Below are 20,391 nucleotides of genomic sequence, written 5' to 3' on the forward strand. Positions count from 1 at the left end.
TTCTTTAAAAAAAATTTTTTTTTAATTTATGCACACTGTGAGGCATGTGGGATCTTAGCTCCCCAACCAGGGATCGAACCCATGCCCCCTGCAGTGGAGGCCCCCTACTGGACCACCAGGGAAGTCCTGATCACGTGTTCTATATCTTTCTGAATTGTGATTTACACATAACCCCTTTATATATATGCATGTGCACATGCTCACATGTGCACACACACACACATATGATGTTTGTTGCTTGTTTGGTTAAGAACTGGAAATCTGACCTGTTGCTTCTATAGCAAGAGCTTAGTTTTGGGTCTTGCCTTCTGCATGGTGATGTGAATATAGCATTTGGCTTTGTATTCTTTACTTGGAAGAGAGATTTAGATTAATTCACGTTCTCAGTGGAAAAGCAGTTGTTCACAGAGGCAGGGTCTTTCTGTACTGATTTTTATTGCAGGGGAGATAGTTCCGAGAGAGTTAAAAAAATCCTGGTATTTCACTATCACCCTATTTGCATTTTACTAATTGTCTAAAGTTTGGCAATTTCCATTTCATACCTTCTTTTCACAGTTTCAATATTATTTGAGAAAGGGAAACTTAACCTATCTGTTCAATAATTCTAGGTATGAGCTTGTTATATTCACAAAATGATGCACATTTGTTACGAAAATACAGTAGCGTTACTTTTTGGTGTTTTAGTCTTAAGAACTGGACAGATTTCAGTTCAGCCTGATAATAGCTTTTTGGTAAACGGTGTCTCCCTCTAGTGATACAAACTACTGTTCTTTTAAAAATACAGTAGAAGTTGGATCCTCTGAAAGAAATATGTTCTTCAACCCAGAAAAAAGCATGTTATTAAAAAAGCAAAGTTAACAAATGGATACTTGGAGTTTGGTTTCCCTCATACCTCAGGGATGAAGAGGAACACTACCCTGCCTGCCAATGCAGGAGATGCAGGTTCAACCCCTGGGTTGGGAAGATTCCCTGGAGGAGGGCATGGCAACCCACTCCAGTATGCTTGTCTGGAGAATCCCGCGGACAGAGGAGCCTGGCATGCTGCAGTCCATAGGGTCACAAAAGAGTCTGACATGACTCAGCAACTAAACAACAGTCTGGAGTTTATCTGAGAATGTCTGATCTGAGATAGTGGGACTTTGGGGGGTATTTTATTCATTTGTTTAGCCAGTCTCCACTAGCTAACACTGCCAGGTTCTGTGGGTTTACATGGATAAATCAGATGTGAAAGTTCTCTTCAAAGACATTACGATGTTACATTGACATGATGCAGTTTTAAAATGTTTTTTCAAATGAGAAATGTCTGGACCGCATTCTGTTTCTAAAGGTTCTAATTTCTATCAGTGTGAATGCCTCTCTTATTCCCTATTCAGGAATGGCTGTATCAATCATGAATTTTGGTTAACTCTTAATTTTCTGGAGGGAAGGTGAATAACACATTATTATCTATAAATAATGGAGACTATGTTTTTGAGAGAGAAGAGTAAAAAAAAAAAAGTGTGTGCCAGCTGCTGCTATCACTCACGACTTTGCATGGCTCTTGTGTTTGTGTGAATGTACTGAAATGTGCAGGTGCACACGTGTGTGATCCAGTAAAAATACTAACCCCGTCATTAAAATGGTTCTTTAAAGTACATATCATTCTTTTTACGATGAGTAAAAATAATTTCAGTAGTTCCTAATATCCTTCGGGAGGGACAAGCTCGCCTTTAGCTCAGCAACCTGGATGCCTTCCTGTTGAAGGTGGTCCTCGGATGTGGAGGGACAGGGCACCCTGGGGTTCCAGGGTTGTTCCAGGATCTAGCAGCTCCCTGGAGACCCTCCCCATCCATTCCCCTCTCCCACCTTCCCTCTGCAGTTACGATGAAGTTAAAACATGCAAAGACATCAGCCAGTATCAATGGCCTGGGACTGAAGGGAATGAGGTTTAGGGGCTGATGATTCAGTATTAATACATAAGTTCCTTCTTTACAGAGTGTTGGTGGTGAGTGAGGGTGGGAAGGTCGGAGATGTGAGTGTTCTTCCTCTTTTCCTGAGTTCCGATGGACGGGGACACATGGGGTGAGTCCCGTTCCAGCTCAGAGTGTGGGCAGGTGGGCAGTAGTGGGCACATGGCCTACAGCCCGTGAACACACTTTGTGTTGACTCAAGACTAATTGTTAGGGCCTGCTTGGTGATGGCTGTCTGGGTTTGCATTTTCTGCTTGAGTTGAGAGGAGATCTGTGAGTCACATACACCTCTCAACTGACTCCGGTCACCTGGCCAGTTGGTGGCAAAGGGCCCAGGACTGCCCCCTGAGCCAGAGGTGTGGCTTTCTTCATTGCAACCCAGGCAGGTGTGAGAGCTCTGGGCTGTTAACTACTTTCAAAGGCAGAGTAAGTGACTGAACTATGACAAATACATAAAATAGAGGCAGAACCTGAGCAAAAAGTCTTTTCCAGCAGAGCTTCTCCATCAGCTCAAACTATCCACAGGCTTTGACTATAACTGAAAATATTACATATTTACTTTACATGTATTTGTCATATTTTTAAGATCTTGAATGAAAATCTTCATTCATCTCCAGGATGACTGAATTAGTCTTTAAAAATTTCATTAACAAGGGGTGTTACAAAATAGGGAAAAACTAAGCAATTTTGGAAAATTGTAATGCATTTTTAAAATATTAAAATGGTGTGGTAGACTGGGGGAGAGAAGTGCTCTTCTTTGGGAGCAAATGGCAGAAGGGCACAACATGTAGGAAGGGAAAGTGGAAGTCCAGCCCGGGTTTGTACACAGGCCGTCGAGTATGTGATCTTGTGTTACTTATGAATCACGTTTTAATTTCCCCTGCAAATATTCCCTGAGGCCTATTGTACTTAGGAGGAATATTAACAAGAGCTGGGAACAGGTGTACAGGTGGGGCAACCCAGCCTCCGAGGCCGGAGCCCAGGCCACCAGGAGCCTAGCCTTCCCTCTTCACCTGGCTGCCGCCCCTGTCCCCGGTCCCCACTGTCCCCGGATTCCACCTCCTTCCCGGAGCTCCTCTTGTAGGAGAACCCTGCGTGCGTGCGTGCTAAGTCACTTCAGTCGTGTCTGCCTCTTTGCCACCCCATGGACAGCAGCCTGCCAGGCTCTAGTCCACCACCTTGCTCATCAGGGAAACTGGCTCCCGCAGGTTTGGGGCTCACATTTCAGCATTTAGGGAAAGGCAAGGCTCTGCTGTCATCAACACTTAAACACTGTCAGCGACGGTGTGCCCAAGGTCTTCTCAAGGCACTTCAGCTCAGGGGCTTTTACGTGAGTGCCCTGGTCCCGGCCCGGTCCGAGCTGTCCTCTCCTGTGGGGTCTGTGTGGAGGTGCAGAGCTGCATGGAGTGGGGAGCCCGTCTGGCCTGAAGAAGAAGGATGGTGGGCTGCGTACCGTGGCCTCTGGTTTGGGAGACCCCTGTGTCCTGCCCATCTTATCCCAAGGTGAGTCTGAGTTTGAGGAGGTCCTGGGTATTGAGAGCCGGCAGGTGGCCTGAGATGGGGGCTCCCTCCTAAGTTCCCCTTCCCCGGTGGGTCTTCTCCCAAACATCAAGGAGCCGATACAGCCCAGGGCTGCAGTGAGCAGTCCTCCCGAGCACAGCTGCCCCTGAAGAGGACAGCGTGTGGACGAGTGCGGCTGTGAGCTGTGCCGACACCAGCTCTGAAGCCAGCCGCTCCTGCTCTCTTCGCAGCAGGCTTCCTCCCACGTGTGTTTCCTTGGGAAACAGCTGCATTTTCTGGATGTGTTGAGGTGAACTCCTTCTCTGCACAGAGCAAGGCGGGAAGCTAGGAGGCTTTCTTTCTTTTTTTAAATTTAAGGCACCAAATTGCACATATAAAATGTTGTTGAACCAACGATGCTTTCACAACATTTTAGAGCAGTTCTAATCACTTTTTTTTTTTTAATCTGTTGTGTTGCTAAAATATTTGTTGTGTGCATAGAACAGCCTGCAGGCTGCCTGCTGAACCGGAGGCCATGGGGTTGATGGTAAATAGTCAGGTGTGTTGCGGGGGTGGAAGGATGTGAGGTGGGGTGGTGGTCTCAGTCTGCTGGGCCCTGGCATCAGGGCGCATCCTAGTCTGACTGCAGGGGACGTGCCCGCGGGGACGCACCTGGAGTGGATGCGCCCACAGAGGCGCGCGGTCCTGCGTTCCGTTCCAACACCATCTTCTTCCCTTTGCAGCTTCCCACTTCCCATCTGTGCCCACCCACTGGTTTCTCAAAGAATGATTTTAAAAACTGGCACGTGGTTCAGAAGTAAAGAATCCAAAGCTGTGGGCTCTCCGGTCCTGGGTTCGGGGTGCTGGAGACGCACGGCCACAAGCCCTGCCAGCCTCACCTCCTCGAAGCCGGAGGAGGTGACCCAGCCTGACTGCCCAGTCTGTTTGCCGCTGCCCACGGACCGTGGGGCCCGGAGTGCTGTCTGTATCTGCAAGCTGCCAGGGAAGTGTTTGCTGTTCCCTTTCATCTTTGCCAGTGCTGCCTGCAGACTCCAAAAGGCATCTTCAGAGGCTGATAATTAGAGCCACGGGCTCGGAGCATGAGTGATCACTCCCTATGCTGCTTGGGTGCCGTCCTTCTGAGAAATGACGTCCTTGCCAATAATTATTCCGTTATTACCTTGTTGTATTACTCCTCCTGGAGTCTCTATTTGAGGATAAATGTTAGGCCAACCTTTGCTGTTCAATCCTCTGATTCAAATAAATGCTATATTTCAGAAAAAAACCAAAACAAAGCTAGAAACCCTAAGCAGCAGTTGTTTCTGAACAGAACATGGCTATAAGGTGGTTTTAAGGGGAGTGTAAAAAAATGAGTACTAAGTAACATGGCACTTGTACCCATTTATGATGGGCTTCCCTGGTGGCTCAGTGGTAAAGAAGCTGCCTGCCAATGCAGGAGATGTAGGTTCAATTCCTGGGTTGGGAAGATCCTCTAGAGAAGGAAATGGCAACCCACTCCAGTTACCTGGAGAATCCCATAGACAGAGGAGCCTTGTGGGCTACAGTTCATGGGGCCATAAGAATTGGATATGACTGAGTGACTAAACAACAATCCATTGATGAACTCTTGGAAGCAGCCAGTTCACATTTTGTGGAAGGATGTCTGGATGCTGCCATCTTGCTAGGACACTCCTGTGCATGGACCTCTATTGTCTGTAGATGGAATACTGCAAGTTCAGCTTCCCCAGAGCACAGAGCCCTAAACTCCAGGTGCTGGTGACGTCACACACTGTCCACATGCTTTGGAAGCTGGGCTGGGGGACAGAGGATGGGGTGGGAGAGTTGATACACGAACCGCTGGGATGTGCCTCTGGACTAAGAGTCAGGTCACTGTATTTTGGCTTTTGTCTCAGTGAAGAGAGAACAGCAGAGACCTCAGAACCAGCAGGCTCCCTGGGTGGGTGTTTCTCCTCAAGACGGCATCCCTAGACTTGGCCCAAGCGAGGGTCCTCAACTTCCTTTGTGTAGTTTGTCTGGTCCTAGGCCTGGAAGTGGCTTCACAGGGGACACTAGTCATAAAAAACCCACCTGCCAATGAAGGAGATGCAAGAGATGCACATTCAATCCCTGGGTCTGGAAGATCCCTGGGAGGAGAACCTGGCAACCCACTACAGTATTATTACCTGGAGCATCTCATGGACAGAGGAGCCTGGCGGGCTACAGTCTATGGGATCTCAAAGAGACACGACCAAGCAACTGCGTGCTTGCACATGCGTGCACGCACACACACACACACACACACACACACACACACACACACACACACACCTGGAAGTTAGCTCCCATGTATAAAGACCCAGGAAAGCAGACAGTGTGAAGGGCATTCCTTAAGGAAAGGCAGGAAGTCTTTCAATACCTAAAGGGGATGAATCACAAGTGTTTCCTTGACTCCAAAGGTGGTTGATGGAATGCCTGTATGCTTCACACCACTGACCCGTCGGCACACACTCCCATTCTGAACTTGAGGAAGGGTCTTTACCTTAGCTCTTCCTGAGTTTCTTAGTGAAGACCATTTTTGTCCTGGATCCACATTTCATAAGGTAAGAATCCCACCTCTCCAAATGTGCTCCCAGACAACTCGTCCTCACTTAGCAAATGAAAAAAAAAAAAAAAAAAGAGTTCAAAATTCCATGTAGGGAAAACCTTCCCCTCTGCAAATTTGCAGCAGGAGAAGTTGGACTTTGTTGAAGCTTGTTTTGGGTAAGCAGCAAGCATGTTTCCCCATGTTGGTTCGGCAACAACATTTGAAGATGTCCCGTCGTCTTGTAAGGCATGAATGGCATATTGTGGATTCCAAAACTGTGCCTGCATCTGCTATGCCCAAACCTGCTCCGTTTGTGAAACTTACAAGTAGGCTGGCTTGTTTTTTTTTTTTTTCCCTTCCCCTGAGTTTCTTTTTTGGCCAAAGACAATTGTTTCTGTGTCACTCAAAATACTTGAACTTTTCTGCAACCCGAAAGAGAATGTAACAGGGAAGGGCCTTCTCAGTAATTCACCCATGAAGGGGAATGATGCAAACATAGATGGACAGGGAGGTCACAGAGAGTGCTGGTGTCTTTTTTCTCCTCTGGAGACAAAGAGTTGATGTGGATCTAGAAAAAGAAGCTCACAAGAGAAATTGGTGAATTTTCTGATGTCCTCTGAGCTTCTTGGGTGAGCTTGCTGAGGTCTTCTTTCATTGGTCTTCTTTGGATTACTAACAATCAAAAACTTGCAAAAAATTCAGTATGGAATAATACTTCTATATGTGGAATAATACTCTAGCGTATGTGAGGTTCTCTGAAAGTGATGGGTTAGAAAGTGGTAGCAAGAAAAATTTATTATTAAGAATGTTTTGAAAGTGAAAGTGTTAGTCACTTGGTCGTGTCCAACTCTTTGCGACCCTATGAATTGTAGCCTGCCAGGTTCCTCTGTCCATGCGATTCTCTAGGCAAGAAGTGGGTTGCCTTCTCCAGGGGATCTTCCTGACCCAGGGCTTGAACCCACATTTCCTGCATTGCAAGCAGATTCTTTAACAGCTGAGCTACCAGGGAAGCCCATGTCTTAGAGGTGATCAAAAGGTTTTTGAGAAAGTATATGCATCTAGATTTCTCTAGAAAGACCACGATGAACAGGAAAGTTTAAAGTAAGACAATCAGTTAAGAATGGGTGAGGCAGCCAGTCGACTATCATGTGCCAGGTGCGGTGACACAGGGTCCCTGACTCTTGGAACTTCTAGGCTGGCAGCAGGGTTTCATCAGGTAATCGATATGCTGAAAAAGCACGATCCTTGAAAGAACCAAAATACAAGGTACATTTCCCTCCACTGCTGTCAGCTTTGTTCACTGGGACCAAGATCCTCGGCCCCTGAGTGAAAACTCGCGAGTCCCCAGCTCTTCTGCTTGTTCTCAGATGATTCAAGAGCTCCTCTGGCCAGTTGGAGTTATAGAAATAGTCTCATTTTAGCTCTTGCAACATCTGGGCCCAGGTGCTGGCCAGCATTGGCCTTGACTACCTAGCTTGACCTCATCCTAGGTCCTCCTGGGGCTTGTCTGCCTGCAGCTGGGCTGGTGAATCCTTCTGCCCTCTCACTGCAGCTCCTTCCCCATTTCACCACCCCCCTGCCATGGCTGTTGTGTGTGTGTGTTGGGGAGCATACCCCTGCCACACCTGTGGTGTGTGTGTATGACTGTGTGTGGGGGCGGGGGGAGTGTCAGAGGTAAGAGCCCCAGCCCTTTCTTACCTGGCAGGCAGGTGTCCTGTTTCTGCCCTGGCAGATGGTTTGAGCCAGCCCTCTCTCTAAAGCACTGAGTCTTTGAAAGTTCTGGGCAGCGAGGCTCTTCATTCTCCGAGTCTCCCTGATCCGAGGTGGAAGGGAATATGCCTCTTACTTTCTGGGTCCCGGGTACCATCCCCACCATATGCTTTCCTCAGCCCTGCCTGGCCCAGGGTCCCTCCTGCCTCCTCCTGTCAGGCCCTATCCTCTCTCTAGGGGGCCCCACTGGACAGATGACTCCTGTTGGCCTGGGGACGCACACACGCCTGGGCCTGGGACCTCTCCTCCGTGCCCCACCCCCCAGGAGGTGCCCCCAGCGTCCCTGCCCCCCATCTCCACCCTGTTCAGGCCCCAGGGCGGTCTGTGGCTCCTCTGGGGGTTCTGGCCCGCCCAATGTACAGCGAGCTCAGGCTTCCGAGCCACCTCCCCTCTACCCCCTGTTCCGGACCGCAGGGGACAGGCCCAAGCCCCTCACCTGGGTCAGAAGGCAGCCCTACCCCAGTCCTGCAGAGCCCGCCTGGGCGACCATCTCTGGCCTCCTGGTCCTGCCCTCACCAATCCTTTCTGTATTCTTGGTCCGGGGAGGGTCCTGAGCCTAGAAGGAGCCCCTGGACCCTTCTTCTTGCGTCGCCTCGGCCTGGGGATGCAGGGGGTTGAGGGGAGGTCTGAGTGGTGGCCTCAGGGCTAGGCTCCCTGGAACCACGAGGGCCTGCAGTTCAGATTCTGGGTGAGTTCACTTCAAACCTAACAAAAGAGGGCAGGAGGACTGAGATCAGAAAACAAAAGAAACCGAACTCCACGAGGTTTAAACTTTCCCGAGGCCGCACTGCGCATCCTGGCATCCAGGTCAGGCCTCACCCCCAGGCCTGGGGGCCAGGAGCCGCCCTGGCAGGGTCAGGGTGACCCTGCGGGCCGAGGGCCGCCTCCTTGCCATATCCGGGGCGGACAAGCGAGAGCCCCTGGGCTGGGAGGGCCCTCCGCCCCGCGCGCGCGCACAGCAGGTCCTTGTAGGAGCGCGCCGTGCCACGCGGCGCCGGGGATGGGTCTGCACTCGGACATGAGCCCGCTTGTTCCCCGCTCGCCGTGAAAAGAGTTTTGAAATGAGTTCTGAATAGACAGCATTTTCTTTGTGCGAGTGGTAAATAACCCAGAGCAGAGTTACCGAGTTGCAGCTTCTGCATTCTGAAACTCCATGGAACTTTTTTGTGGGGAGAAAGGCAGGATGTTTTTTACAGAATGTGACCTCCCCGGGACACTGGAGGTGAGGAGAAAACGCTAGTGAGATAACGGTCACTGCTTTACATCTGGGAAAACACAGCTTTTAACAAAGCTACAAGAGGAGAGAAGATTGTACCTCCCACCCCAAACCCATGCCTCATGGAGTATCCCCAGGTGCTCCTCCCCTGGGTTTGACATTTCTTTAGCTCTGATTGAAGAATCTGTGATTTTCTGGTGATCATTTTCTTGTGCACATTTTTTTTTCTCTCCCATAGAAAGCGATAGCATCTCTGAATGGGGCCGTGTGGAGAAACCCTAGGAGAAACAGCATAAAAGCATTTTGGAATATATCCCGCAAAAGATAACTTTCTACACATCTGGCAGAGATTCTCCAGGTAAAGGTAAGAAAAGAAGACGTGGTGAAAAGTAGAGTGAAATAATTTCGTGACATCACAGTGGGTGAGCTTTGGAGTAACAGGATGGATGGGGGTGGGTTGGGAGCCAGGAGAGTCCAGTTCCCACCCCTCCCCCCACAGGCATGGACTCAGTCTGCGGTGACCAGGTCGGGGTCACCAGGGGCTGTTTCAGAGTCTGAGAGCACATGGGTGGAACACCAGAGGGATTGTGGGGTCCAGTAGTAAGGTCTTCTAAAACATCCATGTGTTTAATGCTGCGAATGTTACTTGTACAGTATGGAATTCTTTTTAGGTTTGTATTTGCACTGGGACTGACTCATTTTCTATTTAGAATTCTTGAAGAATCCTTTTTACGGCACTCAGATGAGAAGTGCATCTGGTGCTTACATATAATAAGCATCAAACATGAAGACGTGTTGCGTGCTGGAGCCATTTGCTTGTCACTGTAGGGGACCTGCACCATCTCCACTCTGTGTTTCTTTTCTGGAGTACATTTTGCGTCAAGGCATCAAGCTTTAGGGCTCTTTCCTTGAGCAGTTAGATCATTTAAAAAATCTCTAGCTAGTTTCAGTCGGTAGAAATGAACACCTTTTAGGACTCTCCAGGAGGTACTGTGGATGAAGTTCAGAGGGACAAAGATTGCATTGGTCACTTCCTGGTATTTGGGCTTCTGGATGCATTTCTGAAGCAGAGTGTTGGTAACACTGCTACTTGTGGGCAGGTTCCATATATATAACATAAGCACTGTAACGAGATCATCTTTCCAGCAGATTGAAAAGGTCAAGCTGGTGGTTCTCAGGACCGAGTCAGTGGTGGGTAAAACAAGGCAATTATAAGGCAGGTAGAAGTTGTTATGTTGCAGGTGTTCTCATGGGGTCAAGCTTCTGCTTTTTGAACAATTGGTGGGATGCGTTTGTTGTTTACAACTTGGAACCTTGATCTTTCTCTTTCAGACAGATTGCTGTCAAGTTAATTGGAATGCCCCCTTTAGGTCATCTTAGAATGAGTAACACAAAAGCAGTGATTCTCCTGTGAGTTGTGGTGGTGCAGTTGAGATAAAATGATGACATTCCTCATAAAACCATCCTCAAGTTCAGAATAATACTGTTTTCTTTACTGATTTCATAACCATTTATTTTTGGATGAAGTAGTGTCCTTGGGTGCTGCGTGCTAAATCAATTCAGTTGTGTCCAACTCTTTGCGAGCCCATGGACTGTATCCCACCAGGCTCCTCTGTCCATGGGACATGGGATTCTCCAGTCAAGAGTACTAGAGTGGGTTGTCATGCCCTCCTCCAGGGGATCTTACAGACCCAGGGATCGAACCCACATCTCTTAAGTCTCCTGCATTGGCAGGTGGGTTCTTTACTACTAATGCCACCAAACTAGTATCCTTGGTTTGTCATTAGTTCCTTGTGATTGAATACATTCTCTGGGAAAAGCTTTATCTTCAACATGCAATAAAAATTAATCATAGGTCTTCAACTTAAAAAAAAGCTTTACCTTAATTAATTCTTTAAACATTTAACATTAAAATACAGCTTGTTAGGGAACTCTACTCATCTCTGTGTTGGCCTAAATGGAAAGGAAATCCAAAAGAGTGGAGATAATGTATACGTAGAGCTGATTCAGCAGAAACTAACATAGCATTGTAAAACAACTGTAATCAAATAAAAAATTAATTAAAAGTAAAATAAAATACAGCTTTGTACATCACCTTCAGAAATTGGGCCCTTAAGTCAGGTAATTATGAGTTAAGGTGGCCTTGTGGCGCAGGTGGAAGTCACTGCGGTACCAGATTGTGTTCCGAGGCCATTTACAGGGCATCACCAGCAGGGGGCAGCGCAGAGCAATGAACGCAAAGCATTTCCGACCAGATGTCTAAAAATCTAAAGTGAAAATGTGTGTATGAACATAGTACTTTTTGGACAGTGTCCTCCCCCGAACTCATATACCTGTAAAACAATTTTTTTAAAGGCTCAAACATGTTAATCCCTGAATAGTTCTCTCACTGTGAAAATGTTGAGGGGTGAAGAGAAAACTTGATCTCCTTGTCAGAGGTGTTTGCGCTGATTTTACTTTTGATTGATTTTGTTACAAAAGGCTCTGTGGGTGCAAATACCAGTAATATGTGCACATTTTCATTATGAAGCTTTACAGGGTGATTTTTCTGTTGGAAAATATTGTAATAAAATCATAATTCAGACTCACGGAATAACCCTTACGAAACAGCATTTGATGCAAAATGCAGTTGTGGGTAGGTTTTCATTAAGTCCACATTTCTTTGAAGAAAATGATAGCACATTGCTTTGCTTGTTAAATTTTTAAATTTTTTTCTCCTCAAAATCAACTACAGCAAACATTTTATGTTCTTAAGAAAAGCCACATGTAACACTCAATATTTGACATACATTTTCACTGGAAATTTGGATAGACTCAGACAGACTAAACTGGAACAAAACCCCAAAGGATTTAGAGGGACAATTTATTAAAGCATGTTCTATTTCATCACAGGGTTATTGTGAAAACTTGAGTTTAATGTTATTGTTATTCAGTTGATAAGTCATGTCCGACTCTCTGCGACCCCATGGACTGCACACGCCAGGCCTCCCTGTCCTTCAGCATCTCCCAGAGTTTGCTCAGACTCATGTCCATTGAGCCACTGATGCCATCCAACCATCTTGTCTGAATTTACTGGTCCCAGCAAAAATATTGAGGGACTCTCAATGTCTTTATACTGAATCTTCTCCTGTAATCTGGAAGTTAGCATTTAAGATGATCATTCTTTTGGCTATTTAGGATTGCAAAACATTTTTCTTTCCCGAAATTCATGAGCCCGTAGGAAACTGGAGCTGCTCTTGCAAGCCAAGTGTCCCTCTTTTGCCGTTAGCTTTCTTGGATTTACCTTCAAAGTGACTTTGGCTCCTGTTGACTTCTGATATCTGACACATCGAGTATGGTTGTCTTCAAGGGTTTCCCAGGCAACCGGGACAGTTCATCTGGTTCCAGTCAAAGTGCCCTTGAACTCCAGTCTCTTCACTTCCCTGCATGAGTCATGTGTGTAGTGGAAGGAGAGACACCACAGGCTTCATGTGAGAGGCTGATGTGGGTGAAAAGATGGATGGATTTCACACTAAGACATCACCTGGAGGTTCAGACTTCCGATGGTGGCCTGTGGGCTCATTGAGTCAAGCTCACATTTTAACCTGGGGGGAGGGATTCAAGTCCTGGAATCTGCCTAACTCCTGGGATTTACCTAACCTCAGGATCTACCTAACTCCTGGGATCTGCCTAACTCCTGGGATCTGCCTAACTCCTGGGATCTACCTAACTCCTGGGATCTGCCTGACTCCTGGGATCCGCTGAATTCCTGCTCAGGGCTCCTTGGCAGACTCTTTAGCTCCAAACTCTTACTTCATGTCACCCCCAAGAACTTCTCAGTGTACAGATTGCTGCCCCCACCACTGCCTGGCATGGTGCCTGGGGATCCCTGATGGCTGTCACGTCCGCCCCCGTCTCAGGTCATGTCCACTGGGACCCACCATGAAGCCATGAGTAGAGTCTTGTTCTGCCAGGCTTGTTTCACCCCCAAGTCATTCCTGAAGAGCAGAGGGCAGGGAGGGGGGGAGGTCAGAGGACTGAGCCTGTGGTCTGGGAAGGTTCCTGGGCTCCACATTGTGTAAAGTGAAACACTTCACCTCATCTAGGTAGGAGTACAGTTAGGCAATTCTTTTCTTCTTCTTTTTCTTGGTTCTTGTCCTCACAGCCTATGGACTAGTGACTGGACTGATTGACAGATAGGGCAATAGAATATACAGCCTGCACATCCCACTGGTGGGAATCTCAGATGGCAGCAGATTGCTGCCTTGAGCATGGGGCTTCTGCGGAAGTCTCCCTGTTGACTCCACGCTGCACTCAGAGTCCAGAGAGCTGAGTAGTGACTCTTTTGCCATCCAGACCAGCCGTGAAGGCAGAGCCCCGACCCCTCTCCCACCCTCTCCCCTACCTCTCATCGTCCCCCCTTGCATTTGTTATATTTCATTCTGTCTGATACACTCACTAGGACATGAACATCTCATTGCAATGTGTCTAATTAAGCAAATTTTTAAAAAGCCACTTTCATGAGGCTATAACAAATTTAAATATAATAGGGCTTCCCAGGTGGCACATAGGTAAAAAATCTGCCTGCCCATGCAAGAGATGCAGGAAATGTAGGTTCGATCCCTGAGTTGGGAAGAACCCCTGGAGAAGGAAAGGGCAAACTACTCCATTATTCTTGCCTGGAGAATTTCATGGACAGAGGAGCCTGGCAGGCTGCAATCCATGGGGCCGCAAAGAGTCATACACAACTGGGCACATTCAAGCACACACATATATATAATAAGCATCTGTATGTATATGTATAATATACATATACATATGTATACATATGTATATATATATACATATGTATAATAAGTACATATTTTTATATACAGTTCCTTTAACTAGCAGCCTCTTCATCAGCTACAGCTACCACTGTGATTGTCACTTTGAATAATCCATGGCTTGTTAAAATTAATGGAGATGAATGTAATTTTATAATAGGAAATGTAGTTTTGGGGGTGTGAAACAATAGTAATCAATTTGAATAAATATTTGCTATTTGTTTTCATAAAAGTTTAAATCCTCCAAAGAGAACTCTGACCAAAATAGGAATAGAGCAGGATCAAGGAAACAGGTGGTATGAGTCATATCACTGGCTTTCAATTAAAGGATGCTCTGACTGTTGGTGTGGACCACACATAGGCAGTTTCAGAATTTCTTAAGCTGAAATCCAGCTGGAGAGTTCTTAATCATGGTGGACTTATCTTCATCATTTGTAGTCTCTCTGTGCATTGATGAGCATTGGTGATAGTGTTTTGATACCTAAATTGCAGTTTAAAAATTCAAAGAGGCATATGAATCCTCAGGCTGGGACAGTTCCTGAGATAGTGGGTTTTCGTGCAAAGCTAATATGTGTAACAGGGACTCAGTCTCTCGCTGTACAGTTTTGTCATCCTGTTTCAACAACTAAATGAATATTCTGCATTAATAAGCTTAACGTTTGTGTAAGCTAAAGACTAGTCTAAGCTGTGGATTCATTGATGGGAGCCTTAAGCAAATGTTTCTTTTCATCAGCTTGTTCAAGAGGCATAAACGTAATTATGGTTCTGGGGTCATAATATACCAATTGGTCAACACAGTAACTGACTCTGGAACAGGTAGCAAAGTTATGGGTTGTAAGTTGCTTTGAATACTTGGAAGATCCTGAAGGACTGCATTTTTTTTCAAATATGTATATATTTATACTTGTGCAGAATACAGACTGAGCATTAAAGTATATCTGTAGAACTGAGTTTTGCTTTTATCTTTATGTGTTTACTATGTTAAACTTTACTTTATTGAAATATAGTTGATTTACGATGTGTTAATATCTGTGTGTGTGCATGTATGTGTTCAGTCATGTCTGACTCTTTGGGACCCCACATACTGCTGCCCTCCAGTCTCCTCTGTCTGTGGGATTTTCCAGGCAAGAACACTGGAGTGGATTGCCATTTCCTTCTCCAGGGGATCTTACTGACCTAGGGATCGAACCCGTGCCTCCTGCATTGGCAAGCAATTCTTTACCACTAGCGCCACCTGGGTACTTGTGTTAATTTCTGCTGTTCAGCGAAAGTGGTTCTGTTATATGTATATATTCTTTTCCACGTGGTTTATCACAGGGTATTGAATAGAGTTCCTTGTGCTATACAGTAGGACCTTGTTGTTGAATTTGCTTTTTTAGTTAATTCTTTGGTTAAACATGAAACAGAAGTTGATATTCGTATCTTCACAGAAAATACAGAACAGTGGTAGAAATATCCAAGAATGAGTTAAAGCTCTTAAAATGCCAAGAGGGGCCCAATGGGAAAGGTGGACTTCATTTGCTTCTCCTCCCACCCCTCTGCTCCGTATCGTCTGCTAAGTTAGTTCATTCAGGAAAACAGAATGATGAGTTATGGGCGACACGCCTCATTTTGTCCCCCTTTCCTTCGCCCTCTGCATCCCTCATGTCGCCTGCTCTGTATCTGTTCAGAGGCAGGATGTCATTTATTTATTTTTTATTTTTGGCTGTGCTGGGTCGTCCTTGCTGCTTGGGCTTTGCTCTAGTTGTGGCAAGCGGAGGTTACTCTTTGTTGCAGTGCCCCGGCTTCTTATTGTGGTGGCTTCTCTTGTTGGGGACACAGGCTCTAGGGCACACGGACTCAGTAGTTACAGCCTGTAGGCCCTGGAGTGTGAGTTCAGTAGTTGTAGTGCTCGGGCTTAGTTGCCCTGCAGCATGTGGAATCTTCCCAGACCAGGGACCGAACCCATGTCCCCGCCTTGGCAGGTGGATTCCTAACCCCCGAGCCACCACGAAAGTCCAAAACTTTTAATTTTGAAACAATTTCAAACTCATAAGAATTGAGATGAAATCGTTAAGTATCAAGAATTTCTGAATACAGTTCACCAAGATTTTCCAATTGGGTACATTTTACCAAATTTGCTCTCTCTCTCTCTTTTTCTGTATTTATATGTATGTGTTGTTATGTGCACAAATTAATTTTTCCTGAAACAGTTGTGCTAGGATCTAGACATGACCCCTTTTCCCACTGACAATTACAGCATGTATTCCAAAATATGTGGATCTTACCTGACCTTCCCACGATGCCAGACCAAAATTATGCAGTTAGCAGGGATCCAAGCTGCGAACTTTATTCAGAACTTGCCAGTTATCCCAATAATGTCCATATGGCAAAAAAATAAAAGCAAAAATTGTGCAAGATCCAACGCAGGGTTTTGTATGGGGCTGTTGTGTGTCTTCAGTGTCTTTTATTCAGGAACATGCCCCCAGTCTTTACATTTCACGGTTCTCACATTTTTAAAGAGTGGAGGGCTTCCCTGGTAGCTGAGATGGTGAAGAATATGCCTGCAATGTGGGAGACTGGGTTTCGATCCCTGGGTTGGGAAGCTCTCCTGAAGGAAGGCATGGCAACCCACTCCAGTATGCTTGCCTGGAGAATCCCATGGACAGACCATGGGGTCACAAACAGTTGGACACAACTGAGCGATTTGTGAAGCGTGGAGGCCAGTTAATTGTGTAAAATGCCCCTCAGTTTGGGCTTGTCTGATAGGTTCTCGTGATTTGATTCAAGGTGTCCATCTTTGGCAGGACAACCACACAAGAGAAGCTGTGTTCTTCTCCACACGTTGTGTCAGAAGCAATGAATGCTAATTTGCCTCATTAATGGTCTGTTTAAGTGGGTAAGGAGTTCTTCACAGCAAGGCTACTATTTTTCCCCTTTTAAGTGTTAATACCTCCTGGGGAGGTATTTTGAGAGTATGCAAAGATCCTCTTTTCCCATCTGATTTTTATCTCACTGGTTTGAACATCTATTGATGATTCTTGCTTGTATCCATTATTGCTACGATGGTTGCCAAGAGGTAGCACTTATCTTTTTTTGAGCTTCTTTATTCAGAAATTTACAGTTAGTCTAGAGAGATATAGTATTGCTAGTATTTACTCTAGTTTGTGTGGTTTTATTATTGATCGGGGCCATTCACAGTGCTTTACAACATCTCCTTTGAGCTTCAGGTCCTTCTGGATAGATACTATTTTGTCCACATTTTATAGATAAGGAAATTGAGTAGCCAAAAACCAGTTGGCAACATTTTCTGGAAGAAAATATTAAAAATTGATCTTTAAAAATATCATTGGGAATATTCACAGTAAGATAATAGAGTGAAGTATAAAAATTACCAAAAATAAGTAAAGAAGAGAAACTAGAAAGAATCATATATAACACTGTGCTATGGTTTTAAAACACTGAGTATAGAAGCCAGAGAAAGAGATTCGACCACCTGACCCTCACATTTGAGCAAGGTGTGTGGTGGATGGCACCTGAGTTATCTTATTACCTTCACAAACATCACAGGAAAGACATGGACAACCCTGAGAACTGAACTTCAGTGGTTTTTCTTGGCTGAACAGGAAGACAGAAAGATTAGAGACATCTCATGTTAACTTTTATTGCAGCCAATGATGGAGATTGAGCAGAATGGGAGAAGAGAGAGGAAAGGAGATTTGATTCTCTGGGTGACACGAACCTTGGGGTGGACAGGTGGTCCCCACGGGGAGCCGTTCTCTCTCACTGCAGGCTCAGCCCCTCACCTCTGCGTGTTCCCCTCTTGTTTTCTCACCAATGAGGATGGTCCTGGGAGGACGCAGGGGTGGGCGGAGTGAATGCATGGAGTGAATCCTGTATCTTGTGGCTCCACTGAGCTGGGGACCAATCTAGGTGCCTCTTGGGAGGTTGATGAATCACTGATGCAGGATTTTAAATGTGGCATCCTGGCCCACCAGCTACTTCACCCTCAATCACCACCCACTTCATAACTCCATCACCACTCCCACCACCCACTTCATCACCACCCTGAAAGGCATCAATAGCTATTGACTGAAAATGCTCCTTGCTGGATACTGTGCTAAATTCTTCACTGTTCTTCAGTCCTAACATAAACCCTCTGAGGAAGATATTCTGAATTTAATTATGCCCTTGACACCATGCTCAGAGCTTGCCCCTTATAAGGTCCTCAATAATTAGGTGGTGTGCATATTTTAATTTTGCAGATGAGCAATGGAGCCTCAGAGAGGCTTATTCTCTGAGTTCAAACAGCCCGGTTTTGATGGATCCAGAATTCAAAACAACTTGTGGTCTGCCGCCTATCTAACCCTGCCTGAGCCTCCCAGCCCCATACCTTGGCTTCTCCTCTGTTCTGCCGATCAGAATCCCACCCAGCCCTTTCTGTCTTCAGGCCAGAGTTCACTCTCCTTCTTCCCATTGAAATGGCTTTTCAAATCTCGCCATTCAGGATGGGCTCCGCTCCCTCTGGGGTTTCATAGCCATGTTTTTGCACGTTTCAGACCACTGAAAGGTCTGTCCTTGGCTCTCCAGTGACGTTTTGTGTCCCTCACCTGCATGCCAGTTGTATGACTGAATTTCCCAGCTTCTCCAAACCCTCACCTCTTGTTCAGCACCGTGATTTGCATTCTAGGTGTTGAAGAAACCGTTGTGAGGTCAGGAGGATGAGCAGAGGCTCCGAGCAGGGTTTTGGCCGCAGGAATGGGGCCCTGACTCCTGCGGGGACAGAGCGGCCGCGGCGGTGGCCAGCTGGCAGGGAGGGCACCCGAGACAAACTCTGCCTGGTTCACCGCGGGCGGAAGGCCGGGCCTGGGTACACGCACATCTTTATAAATAAAACTCTCTCGTTCGTGGTGAACCAGAGAGTGGAAGGAACAACAGGTGATAAAGATGAATAGAGTGTTGTCAGTACATTTAATGATTGGAAACCGGTCTGATGTTGCCTCTTCCTGTTCTAACAAGTGGCCTCTGCCTGCCTGTCGTTTTCACTTTGAGTACTGTCTGCGCCTGTGGACTTTGGACCCGGTGTTTATGACAGATGGGCCGGGTCCGCCTGTAGCGGTCACCGTCCTTCCGCGGGCTCGGTGCTCTGCTGGCTGCGGCCGTGTCCCCCTCAGCTGCTGGCCTCGCACTCCAGGGCTCCCAGGTTGGGCTCACTTATGGCCGTCCTTCCTCCTTCCTGCCGGGTCATGACCCCTCGAACCCCAGTGCTGGATGACAGACAAAATGATGCGGGTAGAAAAGTCATTTCTACCACTTTTCCAGTCTTTTTCTTTATGGTTGTTATTTTCAGACATTTCCTGGTTCTTTTTGCTTTCCTTCTAATGAAAGTTTAAATGCATCTGGTAAACGGATGTTTGGAGAGGGGGGCATCTTTGTTTCCTTGAAAAATTGAATGATGTATGCGTGAATGGTGAACTCTGGACTTTCCCAGGGAGATTTGTCTGCTGGCTTCTTTGTTTTTCCTTATAACAGGTTGATAAGACGGACTTGAGCCCAGCAGAAAGCAAATGTTTGCCTGGTGGACAAGGTGATAGTTCTGAAGGGTCAAGTTTCACCTCGAGGCTGCGCCAGCCTGAAAAATAGACTGGACGTCAGATTCTAAACCACACCCTCCCCCATCCTGCCTTCTGCGCAAAGCATCGTTCTTGCAGGAGGGGATGGGCCCATTTTTATAGCATCAATTAATTTCTTCCCTAGAATGGCACACTTGGCCTTCAATCCTTGTCTCTAGACCCCCAGAAGAGAACGTTCTATGTGGACAAGAGTAGACAGTGTCAGATGGGTGTTTAGTTGCTCAGTCATGCCTGACTCTTTGTGACCCATGGACTTTAACCTGCCGGGCTCCTCTGTCCATGGGATTCTCCAGGTGAGAATACTGGAGTGGGTTGCTATTTTCTTCTCCAGAGGATCTTCCTGACCCAAGGATCGAAGCTGGGTTTCCTACATCGCAGACAGATTCTTTACTGTCTGAGCTACCAGGGAAGCCGCAGAAGAGAACGTCCTGTGTGGACGAGAGAGGACAGTGTGAGATATGTCTGTCTATACATCCCCATGCCACAGGCAGGTGGGTGCAGAGCCAGCTGGACTGCTCTCCTGGGGGGTCTCTGCCCCCATGTGTGGGCACGTGCAGGAGGGCAGAAGGTGGGGCTCCCTGGGGTCCCACTCTGCCGCCTCCAGGTGCGCAGCCCAAAGTGACGCCCCCTTTTCTGCTCCTCCCGAGGAAGTAGTTCGTGTGTGTAAAGCTCACGGCAAGGCTCGGAGCCTCTAGGGAAGACCTGATGGCTCTGGGTCTGTGGGCTTGTGAAGCTGACTCCTACATCCTGGATTCCTCCTCTCCTAGAATTGTTACCTTCCAAAGTTTTCAGGACCTCATCCAGCCCACCTCTGATGCGTCGCCACCTGCCCAAGAAGTCTCGTGCACACCTGCTGTGATGGGCTCTCCTGGGCCCCTGGTCCCATCCCCTTCCTTCCAGTCACTGTCCACAGGCCCTCTCTGAGCGGGTGAATAGCACCCAGGTAGCTCAGTGG

The sequence above is a fragment of the Muntiacus reevesi genome, chromosome 12 (assembly GCF_963930625.1).
Source record: "Muntiacus reevesi chromosome 12, mMunRee1.1, whole genome shotgun sequence".
Classification (NCBI taxonomy): Eukaryota; Metazoa; Chordata; class Mammalia; order Artiodactyla; family Cervidae; genus Muntiacus; species Muntiacus reevesi.